We start from the raw sequence: 9,904 nt of genomic DNA on the forward strand, positions 1-9,904 counted from the left end.
CTCTGAAACCGGGGAGCTCTGGTCCTCGCCCACATGCCCTGGGGTTTTTACATGGAGAATAAACAAACTTCATTTTGCTTAAGGTAGCACGTGAATGTACTCTCTGGATTATGAGGATACTTTCTGAATCACGAGGAGCCTTACGAAGGTGAGGTAGTGACCTCAGCCGCAATATCCAGAATGAAGGACAAGTTAGTTAACGTCCTGCTGCCTTTGATTTTCACCTATGAGTCCAACTTTATGGTTATTATTATCCCTATTATTGGTGCGTCCTCTGCACCAATTCCTCTGAGTCCACTGCGGCCCTTCAGGAACCTCACTCTGTCTCCTGGGTGCCCAGCCCTCCCGCCCCGCCCTGCACTGTGCCCTCCCCCCCAGGCTGAGCGTCTTCTGCATCATGCACAGACCTCTGACAGGATCCTGGTCCTCGAGGAGACCTCGGACGGTGCAGATTGCAGCTCCACCCGGTAGGGCTGGGCCAGGCAGCAGCCCCCCCGTCCTGTCTCCGCTTAGATGCTCCCGGGGCCGGGGCGCTCAGCACCTCCCATGCGGCCTGATCCCTCCTGGCCTGCTCTCCGCGCCGGGAGACGCTCCCCGGAGCTGAGCCCAGCTGGGCCCTGAGACTCCCGTCCACCTGGGTCTGCCCTCTGGGGCTCATTCATCCTCGAGCCTCCGCTGGGTGCCCCGTTTCTGCAGGGCTGTGCTGGGTGCTGGGGGCATGGACAGATGAGGAAGCTCCTCAAGGAGCGTGGGCACACGAGCAGCGAGTCCCTCACAGTCCTGCAGACAAGAAGGCGGAGAGCAAGGTGCAGGATGGGGGGTTCCTTCCTGAGGGTCCGAGGGAGCGACTGTCCCCCGCCTCTCTCCCAGCTCCCGATGGCTGACGGCCATTCTTGGTGTCCTTGCAGATTCGTCCCTCTGACCTCTGCCCCCATCATCGCACTGCCTCCCTCTCTGTGTCTTCTCTTTTTCTCTCTCTTGAAAGGACACCTGATGTTGGATTTAGGGCCCAATCCATCCTAAATCCAGGATGATCTCATCTTGTGATCCTTAACTTGATTACAACTACAAAAAACCCTATTTCTGAATAAGGTCACATTCACGGGTACCAGGGGCTAGGACTGGACATGTCTTGTCGGGGGGCCACCACTCCACCCCGTATACCGAGGAGTGAATTGGTGCTGGAACTGAAGGGGCAAACGGGACTTCACTAGGTGAAATGGTGATGACAACAGCAAAAATAGCGTGTGCAAAGGCCCTGTGGCCAGAAGGAGCTGACACATTAAGAAGTATGTCTGAAGGAAGTCCAGTGCAGTTGGAGCAGGAGGGAGAGGAGGCTGGCACCGGGGCATCCAGGCAGGGCCATGCAGGCTGGGGGAGGAGTCTGGTATTTTTCATAGGCGACGAGGGAGCTCCTAGTGAATGATAAGCAGACTGGGCCTTGAGCAGCCCTCCCTGTGTCACCCCGGCTGTTCCAGTGCCCGAGCCTTGACCCCTTCCCCTGGCTGGGCCACAGTGGGCGAGTCCTGGAGAGCAGACAAGGCTGCCTGGACCACGTGTTATCTTGTCCCGGCTCCTGCCAGGACAGGTGGAGCCTGGGCTCCGGAGGCTCATGGGGGGGCAGCTCCCCTGCAGAGGAAGAGGCCTGCTGGACCCCCCATGTGCAAGGGGCCGTCTCCTGGGCAAGACTTACCTCCCTGGGCTCTGGCTCCTCATTTGTCAAAAGGAGTAAATGAAGGTCCTTGCTCCCAGGACCATCGTCGTGACAAAATGAGTGACAAGCCTCCGGACACGGCTGGGGGCAGAGCCGGGGCGGGGGAGCCTCCTCGGAGGAGGGCTGGGGGGCCCGCGGGGGGCGGTCCAGGTTGGCTGTGTGGTCCGAGCACGGAACACCTGCTCCCTTGGCCGCCACATCCGTGGGCCCAGTGGGGCGGCCTTGACGAGGCCAGACATGTGGACGCTGGTTTCCCATGAGCCTCCCCAGTGACCGGCTCTCACAAACCGCGTTTTCTCTCTTAAGGTATCAACCCGTTTGCACCCGTTTGGCTCATGAGAGAGCTGACACCCGAAGAAATTAAGTAACTGGGCTGAAGTCACCCCCATGGGTGAAGGTGGCATTAGGACCTGGATTTGGGTCTCGGTGCTGAGGCCCCTGCATGGGGGCCCAAGCTGGGGAGGCCGAGACCCCCTCCAACGCCCCCCGCCCCCCGTACCCCTACTCCAGGCCCCAGCCAGGCTGGGCTGGTTCCTGGGTGAGGCGAGGAGGCTGGGGCTGCAGACACATCTCTGTAGAAACTTTTTTTTTTGGAGGAAGATTAGCCCTGAGCTAACATCTGCTGCCAATCCTCCTCTTTTTGCTGAGGAAGACTGGCCCTGAGCTAACATCCATGCCCATCTTCCTCTACTTTATATGTGGGACGCCTGCCACAGCATGGCGTGCCAAGCAGTGCCATGTCCACACCCCGGATCCGAACCAGTGTACCCCGGGCCGCCGAAGCGGAACGTGTGCGCCTAACGCTGCACCACCGGGCCAGCCCCTCTTTGGGAAATTTTAAAGGTCCCCGTCCTTGGACAGTTACGTGGAGAGACACCAGGAGAAACATCTGATGTGAGAGCCTTTTCCTCTCCAAAAACCCTTCCTGGAACGAAGAAGAAGAGTGGGCTTCATCCTGCCCGGGGCCTCGAGCCCCCGTGTCACCCTCCTGCCCGGGGCGCGGAGCCCGGGGAGCCGCAGGCCTGGCGGGCGCCCCTGATGCCTTTGTTTGGGCCCAGAGATACGATCGATTGAGCGCAGCCGCTGTCTCATAAAGGCCGGCGGCCGGGCGGGGGTGGGAGGCGGCTGTTTTCCCGCTGAGCCGGGAGCGCTCCGGGCTGCCTGCGGGCTGGGCTCCGGGCCGCACAGGAGGCCTTATTTGGGATTATTGAGTTCCCTGGATTTCAGGGCGTTAAACACTCGCTCTCAGCGCGTGTCTGAGATTGGGTCTCTGCGGGGGGTGGCAGCTGTCTCGTGGGAGCCCGTGTGTGACGGGAGAGGTGGCAGACCCCTCACGGTTCAGGCTGCTGTGTGGCCGGGGGAAGCCATATGACCTCTCTGAGCCGACTGTTCCCAGGCGAGGTGACAGTGATGACAGCCCCAGTGCAAGATGAGATGAGATGCTCTGTGTGTGTGTATGTGTGTGTGTGTGTGTGTGAGAGAGAGAGAGAGAGAGAGAGCCCGCCTCAGTGCCCAGCCTGTGGGTGGTGGGCCAAGAACAAAGACAGTCGAGGTTTGCAGAGCACTTGCTGTGGGCCCAGAGTGGGTCCAGGCTCTTCAGTGCTCAGTTAACCTTCACCAAGCCTGTTGGATGGGTGAGGAAAATGAAGCTCAGAGAGGTTTAGTAACCCTCTCAAGGGCACACAGCCTGCAAGTGGCCGCGCCAGACTGTGAGCCTAGGTCAGTGCCTCCCCAGGTAGTCCTCCCACTGCCTCCCTCTCACTCTCCATCTATTGAAGGCCAGCAAGTGCCAGGGACTTCAGCCTGTTGCTGGTGGCTTCCCAGCAAGGTTACAAGCCAGGATTTTCAAAAACCCCCTTTTTGGAGCGTGCCATGGTGCAGCCGCTGCAGAAAACAGCTTGGCTCCTCAATGAGTTGAACGCAGCATTACCACGTGACCCAGCAGTTCCACTCCTGGGCACGTGCTCAGAAGAACGCAAACGAGCGTTTGGACAGAAGATGGTACATTAATGTTCATGGTGGCGTCATTCAGCCAAAGGGCGGACACCATGCAAACGCCCATCACCAGATGAATGGCTGACGAACGTGGGCCATCCACAGAGTGGAATACTACTCAGCCATAAAAAGGGAGGGGGTTCTGTTCCCACCTGCCACCACGTGGCTGAACCCTGAGGACATTACATGAAGTGAAAGAAGCTGATCCTAAATGACCACAGACCGCGTGATTTCACCCACATGGAAGGCCCGGCACGTTCAACTCTATAGAGGCGGAAAGCACGTTGGTGGCTGCCGGGAGCTGGAAGGAGGGAGAGTGGGGGTGACCGCCGATGGGCATAGGACTTCTTCTGGGGCGATGATGATGCCCTGGAACTCGATGGGGTGTACAACGTTGTGAGTGCGCTAAACGCCGCTGAATTGTGCAAGTCAGATGGTTACAAGGCTGAATTTTGTGTCCTGTGAATTTTAGCACCATTTTCAAAATCCCTGTTAGATCTCAGGAAACTGAGGCTCGATCCCCCGTCAGCAGAGTTCAGGGAAGGGCTGGCACGGAGGACCATGGTGGGTGGTGGAGGGGAGGTAGGGGAGGCAGCCCGTCTTCCTGGGACTCAGCAGGAAGCACCCCCGGGCGCCAGTGAGATGTGAACGCCCCCACCTCGCCCAGGAAATCTCCAGCAGCAGATTTTTCTTGCGGATTCTCGGATGTGAGCGGATCTCTCCTGTGAAGGGTAAGACAGCGAGTCTTGAGGTCAAGGCTGCGTGGACGGAAGGCGGATGCGTCTCCGGGGGCGTGGGGCCCCATCCCTTCCCGGGGCTGTGCGTCTGGTCCCGTGGGAACAGGCGAGGGGATGACCGCTGGGCGACTCTGCATCCCGGACGCCAAGGCGACAGATGCGCCCACGGGCCCCTTCCCACATCCTCCGGAGTCGGCAGCGGGCTGGGGCCCAGGGGAGGTACGGCTTGTGTTTCCTGGCATCCAGGCTTCTCTCCAGGAAGAGGGGCCCCACCTTTCCCTGGGGGCCGCCCTCCCCTCTCCGGCCACGAGGCCCCGATGGGGCTGACCCCTCTCTCCAGCTTCAGGGGGGACCCGTGACCCAGGGGGGCCTAGAGCCCTGGCAGTCGTGGGCCACAGAGACAGGTCCAGGGAGGCCACCACGGGGCCTGAGCTGGTCCAGTGAGAGCCGGCCCCGGGAGCTTTGCCAGAACCCTGGGCAGGACACAAGGTTAGAGCCGCCCGTGGCATCTCTGCCACCTCTTGGGGACAGCACAGGGGGTAGCCGAGCCGATGCTGGAATCAGGCAGATTCCTCGCTGGGTCCACATGGGCCTGAGTTAGTGGATTAGCAGCAGCTGACTGACCGGAGAGAAAGGGGACCCAGGAAGGAAGGGGAGCTCGGGGCCCGGCCTGCAAGGGGAAAGCGGGGCACACGGCTCAAGCCTGGGAGGGGAGCGTGGGGTCCTGCTGTCTTCACTGCCACCTGGGGGCCCACGCCTCCTGGGGGGCCGGCCTTCCCTGCTGTCCACTTGGAAGGAAGGAGTCCTGGCTTTGGCGCTACGTGAACCCGAGCGTAGGTCCTTCCCAGCCATCTGCCAGCTGTGTGACCTTGGGGTGGCCTCTCGTCCTTGAGGCCCAGTGTCTTCACCTGCAAGTTGGGGACTGTGACCCCCAACACCGGACACTGTGGCCCTGAGTGCCACCTCGGACTTTGGGCAGCCTGGCTCAGATTCTGGCTCCATCGCTTACTAGCCACTTACCCCCTCCTGCCTCAGTTTCCCCGTCTGTAAGATAAGGCTAGTAAAGGTGGCTTTTTCCCAGGGTGGCTGTGCGCAGGTGCGTCTGTGAGCGTCCGTGCTCCAAAGGGCAGCGGTGTCACTCGGTGAACGTCAACTGTCGCCGGTCCCTGGCAGAGCTGTCAGGAGGACAAAGCAGACGGTCTGGGAGGGGCACAGCGGCCCCTTCCACGTGGGGGTCCCCCTCTGCACCCCACCCCCAGGCCATTCCAGGAGTCGGAGGTGGCTGGAGCTGGCCTCGCTCCAGAGTAGACCGATCTGTCACCCAGTGACAGCCGCGCCTGCAGCCCTTCCTCATCCTCAGCCGTGATGCCAGCGTCCAGGAATGCTCGTCCCACAGCCTTCAGGCCCGTCTCCGGGAGCTCGCGCCATACGGCCGAACAGATAAATAAATGCCGTAAGCCTGGCTCAGGGCTCCGCCTCTCCCCCTACTGATGCAGGCATCTGCGAACACTGGGGTGCTGCCAGCCACAGGCCGGGCCCCACAAGGGATTTGACGGCTCCCTGTTAAAAATGGGGTGTGAGAGAGGCCCAGCGGAGGGCCCACAGCCCTCTCCTCTGTCCTGGTGGGAGCGAGCACTGACCTGACCCAGCCTGACCCCGGCCTGGGTGCATCTGCAGACCCTCGCTCTCCCCTCTCACAGTGACTCCCTGGACCCCCTTCCCAGGCCCTCTCCTGACTCTCCCCACCCCCTTCTTTCCTCTCTCCATCTCTCTCTCTCTCCATCTCTCTCTCTCTCCATCTCTCTCTCTCTCTCTCTCTCTCTCTGTCTCTCTCTCGCTTACAACATCGCTCCCTGGAGGCCCGGCCCGAAGGAGGTGCAGCCACCGCCCCTCGCGTTAGCCCAGGCGGCAGATGGCGGGGAGGACAGAAAACTCAGGGAAGCTGGGAACTCTCCTGCTGGTCTTCCGGGATTTGGATAAAGACAGCTTTGAATTAAAATAAGACCTGACTAGGTCTAGAAACCTTGATGTTCAAAAGAAAAAAAAAAGGGAAGATGTGAAATTAAATCCGTGCCCTTAATTTTACCCCAGCAGGAAGGTGCTGTGCTCATGAACCGAGGAGCGTACCCCGCTGGGACGTCTGACCTGGACGGACTCCCAGGGCGCCCCGCCTGAGCAGCACGCAGCTCGGTGGCGGGATCCGGGGAACAGCGGGGCCGAGGGAGAGATGCTGCAGAAGGGCCCGCGCTCGGTTTAACCTCGGCCGTGCCCCCCTTACAACCTTCACGACCTCAGCCCTGAACTCGTGTTTTCGGGGCCGGTGGAGCAGGTGCAACGGCAGGGGAGCTGGGCGCCGAGGCCTGCTCATCCGTGCACGCTGCCGGTCCGTGGAGGGCTCGCGTTGCACGCACATGTGAGCACAGATCCCGGGGCAGCCGCAGTGGGGGCGTCAGTGAAACCGAGCGGCTGTGTTGCACTGAACTGAGCACGTGGGGCCCCCACAGCCCCCGGAGCGCGCCCCCGTTCAGGTCAAAACTCACTCTGGTCACAGAAGGAAGGCGCTGGTGCCCTGAGAGACACACTGACCAGGCAGCCCCTTGCGTCCTTTCCCAAAGCCGTCACTTCCCCACACGAGCCAACCACCGACCCCGGAACTGCCGACGCGGAGGGAAGGGCAGAGAAGTGACGTAGGAGCGGGGAGGCGTCTGCGCAGGGTTTCCACTGCTCTGGGGGAAACCGAAATACTTATGGGCGCTCTCGCATGAGATCAAGACAGGCTGTGAAATTCGTGCTGATAATTTAAAATTCTAACTCGTCTCTGCTTACAACAGCATTAAACAGCAAATAAAAGTTGTCACGAGCCAGCCCTGACGGCCTAGCGGTTAAAGTTCGGTGCACTCTGCTTCGGCCCCTGGGTTCGGTTCCTGGGTGCAGAGCCACACCACGCATCTGTCAGTGGCCACGCTGTGGTGGCGGCTCACACAGGAGAACCAGAACTTACAGCCATACACAACTATGTTCTTGGGGTTTGGGGGGATGAAGGAAGAAAAAATGAGGAAGATTGGCAATGGATGTTAGCTTAGGGCGAATCTTCCCCTGCAAAAAAAAAAAAAAAAAAATCATCAGGACAAGCTGAGAAAGACTGCAGGAGAAAGAAAAAAAGCTTTGGGACGTAGACCTCTGTGGGCACGTTTTTCCTGCATCCTGATCAAGGGGTCTGCAAGTTGTGTAGCCAGCCAGCTGGATTTCCATTTCCGCTCCTTAGGGGCTCTCTGCTGATGGGCCCTCTCCAGCGAACACGTGAATTCACCGCCTGCCACCTGCTGCCATTTCTCTGCTGTCTGGATGGCCCTTGCACAGGCGGGAACCCGGAGGGCCCTGTTCCCCGGGGGATGGAGGGTCGTGGCTCTTACCCCTGGACTAGTCCAGCTACCACCACACTGCTGCTGGCTCCTGCCACCATCGGCCCTTACCCCGACCCTGGCTGTGGGCTCTGGTATCACCCGGTCTTTCCTCCTCCAGGCTGGCGGCAGAACTCCTGCTCCCCACTGCCAGTCGGTCCATCCAAAAGACACTCCTGCTCACGGCTTCACCGGGCCCCCCGCCCTCCCGCATGGGCTCCAGGCCCCTTGGACTCCCCGCCCCTCAGCTCCAGCCTCGTCTGTGCCTTTCCCTCCTCTGCGCTAACCACTCCTCTCTCCTACCGGGGAGCCCCTTGCCATTGGAACACAGTCTCTGGGCTTCGTACGTGCCATCCCCTCGGCCCAGAGGACCTCCCTGCTTCCTCGGCACGGCTAGTTCCTTCCAGCACCAGATTCTCAGTGAAGAGAGAGCCCCACCTTCTTCCGTTTCCCCGTCTAGGAAGACGCGCCAGCGCCTGCTCTGGGCCCACATGGCCGCTCACTCGCTCTGTCTGTCTGTCTCTTTCTGTCTTTATCTCTCTCTCTGTCTCTCTTTCTCTTTCTGTCTTTGTCTTGTTGACTCTCTCTCTCTCTCTGTCTCTCTTTCTGTCTCTCTCTTGCTGACTCTCTGTGTCTCTTTGTCTCTGTCTCTCTCTTTCTCCATCTCTCTGTTGCTCTCTCTGTCTCTCTCACTCTCTGTGTCTCTGTCTCTGTTTATCTCTCTCCCCCTCCTCCCCTCTCTCTCTCTCTCTGTCTCTGTGTCTCTTTGCCTCTCTCCATCTCTCTCTCTCTTTCTCCATCTCTCTGTCTCTCTCTCTCTCTCTGCATCTCTGTCTCTCTTTATCTCTCTCTCCCCCTCCTCCCCCATCTCCTCCCCACCCCCCCGCCCCGTGTCATCACAACCATCCGTGGGTGGGCTGCTCCACTGTGAGGCTGGGCACCGAGCCACACTCCCCGACTCAGTGACAGACCACATTTACCGTGCGCCGTCTCTGTGCCGCCTCTGCCGTGAGGGCCTCCCGTCGGCTCCTTCCTCTGACCCGACCCGCAGGGAGGCGCTCCTACCACCCCATCCTCCAGACGAGGGAACTGAGGCTGCCCGGCCACCACCCCGCGCCCAGCTCTGGGGGCCTGACTCAGGAACCCGCGCACAGTAGGTGCTTCATGACGTTGCTGAGCCTTCGCCACCTGGGCCGACCTCCAGTCAGGAGAGGCCGGGACACGGGGCCGAGCTGGCGTGGGAGGACTGCCCCTCGTCCCAACTGAGCAGAGACCAGGCGTGGGGGCCCCCGTCCTCCCCGATGCCCTGAAGGTCGGGTCCTGCCAGGAGGCACCCCCGTGTGCCAGGGAGCACGTCACAGGGGCTGCCGCGGAGGAGTCGTGGGCGCTCACCAACGGGGCCCCCCCTGTGTCTTTCAAGCAGCCCCCAGGCTTGAGGCCTGCGTGTGCCCAAGGGGGGCTGGGGAGGGCCATCCTGGCGACCTGGTCTCTGTGAGGTGTGAGCCCTGTGGGTTTCCCTCCCTGGGGAAAGGCAGCCTCTGCCCCCTTCGGGTCCCACCTCAGGGGTGGGGTGGGCATTGTGAACTCAAGTAGAGCCCCGGATGCTGGTCCTGGCAGCTCAGGTCGGCCCAGGTCACTTCAGCTAGGCCAGAAGACCCTCCGGGGGCAGCAAGGACCTCAGGATGGCACTGCGGGGAACTTCGGGGTCCACAGAGGGCAGTCCTGTTAGGGTCTCTGGCATGGGGCTAGCATCCCACTTGACTTACCCAGAGCACAGTGCCATAGGGCCTCAGTCCAGGGACAACTGCCCCACCGGGGGTCAGGACAGAAACATTTAGTTCAGAGAGCTAGTGGGAAAAGAGCAGGAACCGCATGGAGGGTGTATCTTTGGGGGTGGCCTGCTCCACACCCTGCCCTCAGCTTTCCCCTTCAAACACCCCAAGTCTCCTTTGATTTGGCATGGATGTGAAGCCCACTAGTTAGTGAGTAATTGGGCTCAGGAAACATCTTTTCAGGAAATGCTAATAGCTCTTCAAGGATTGGCTGTTTATCAGCCA

This window comes from Equus quagga, chromosome 17 (assembly GCF_021613505.1).
Source record: "Equus quagga isolate Etosha38 chromosome 17, UCLA_HA_Equagga_1.0, whole genome shotgun sequence".
In the NCBI taxonomy this organism is placed as follows: Eukaryota; Metazoa; Chordata; class Mammalia; order Perissodactyla; family Equidae; genus Equus; species Equus quagga.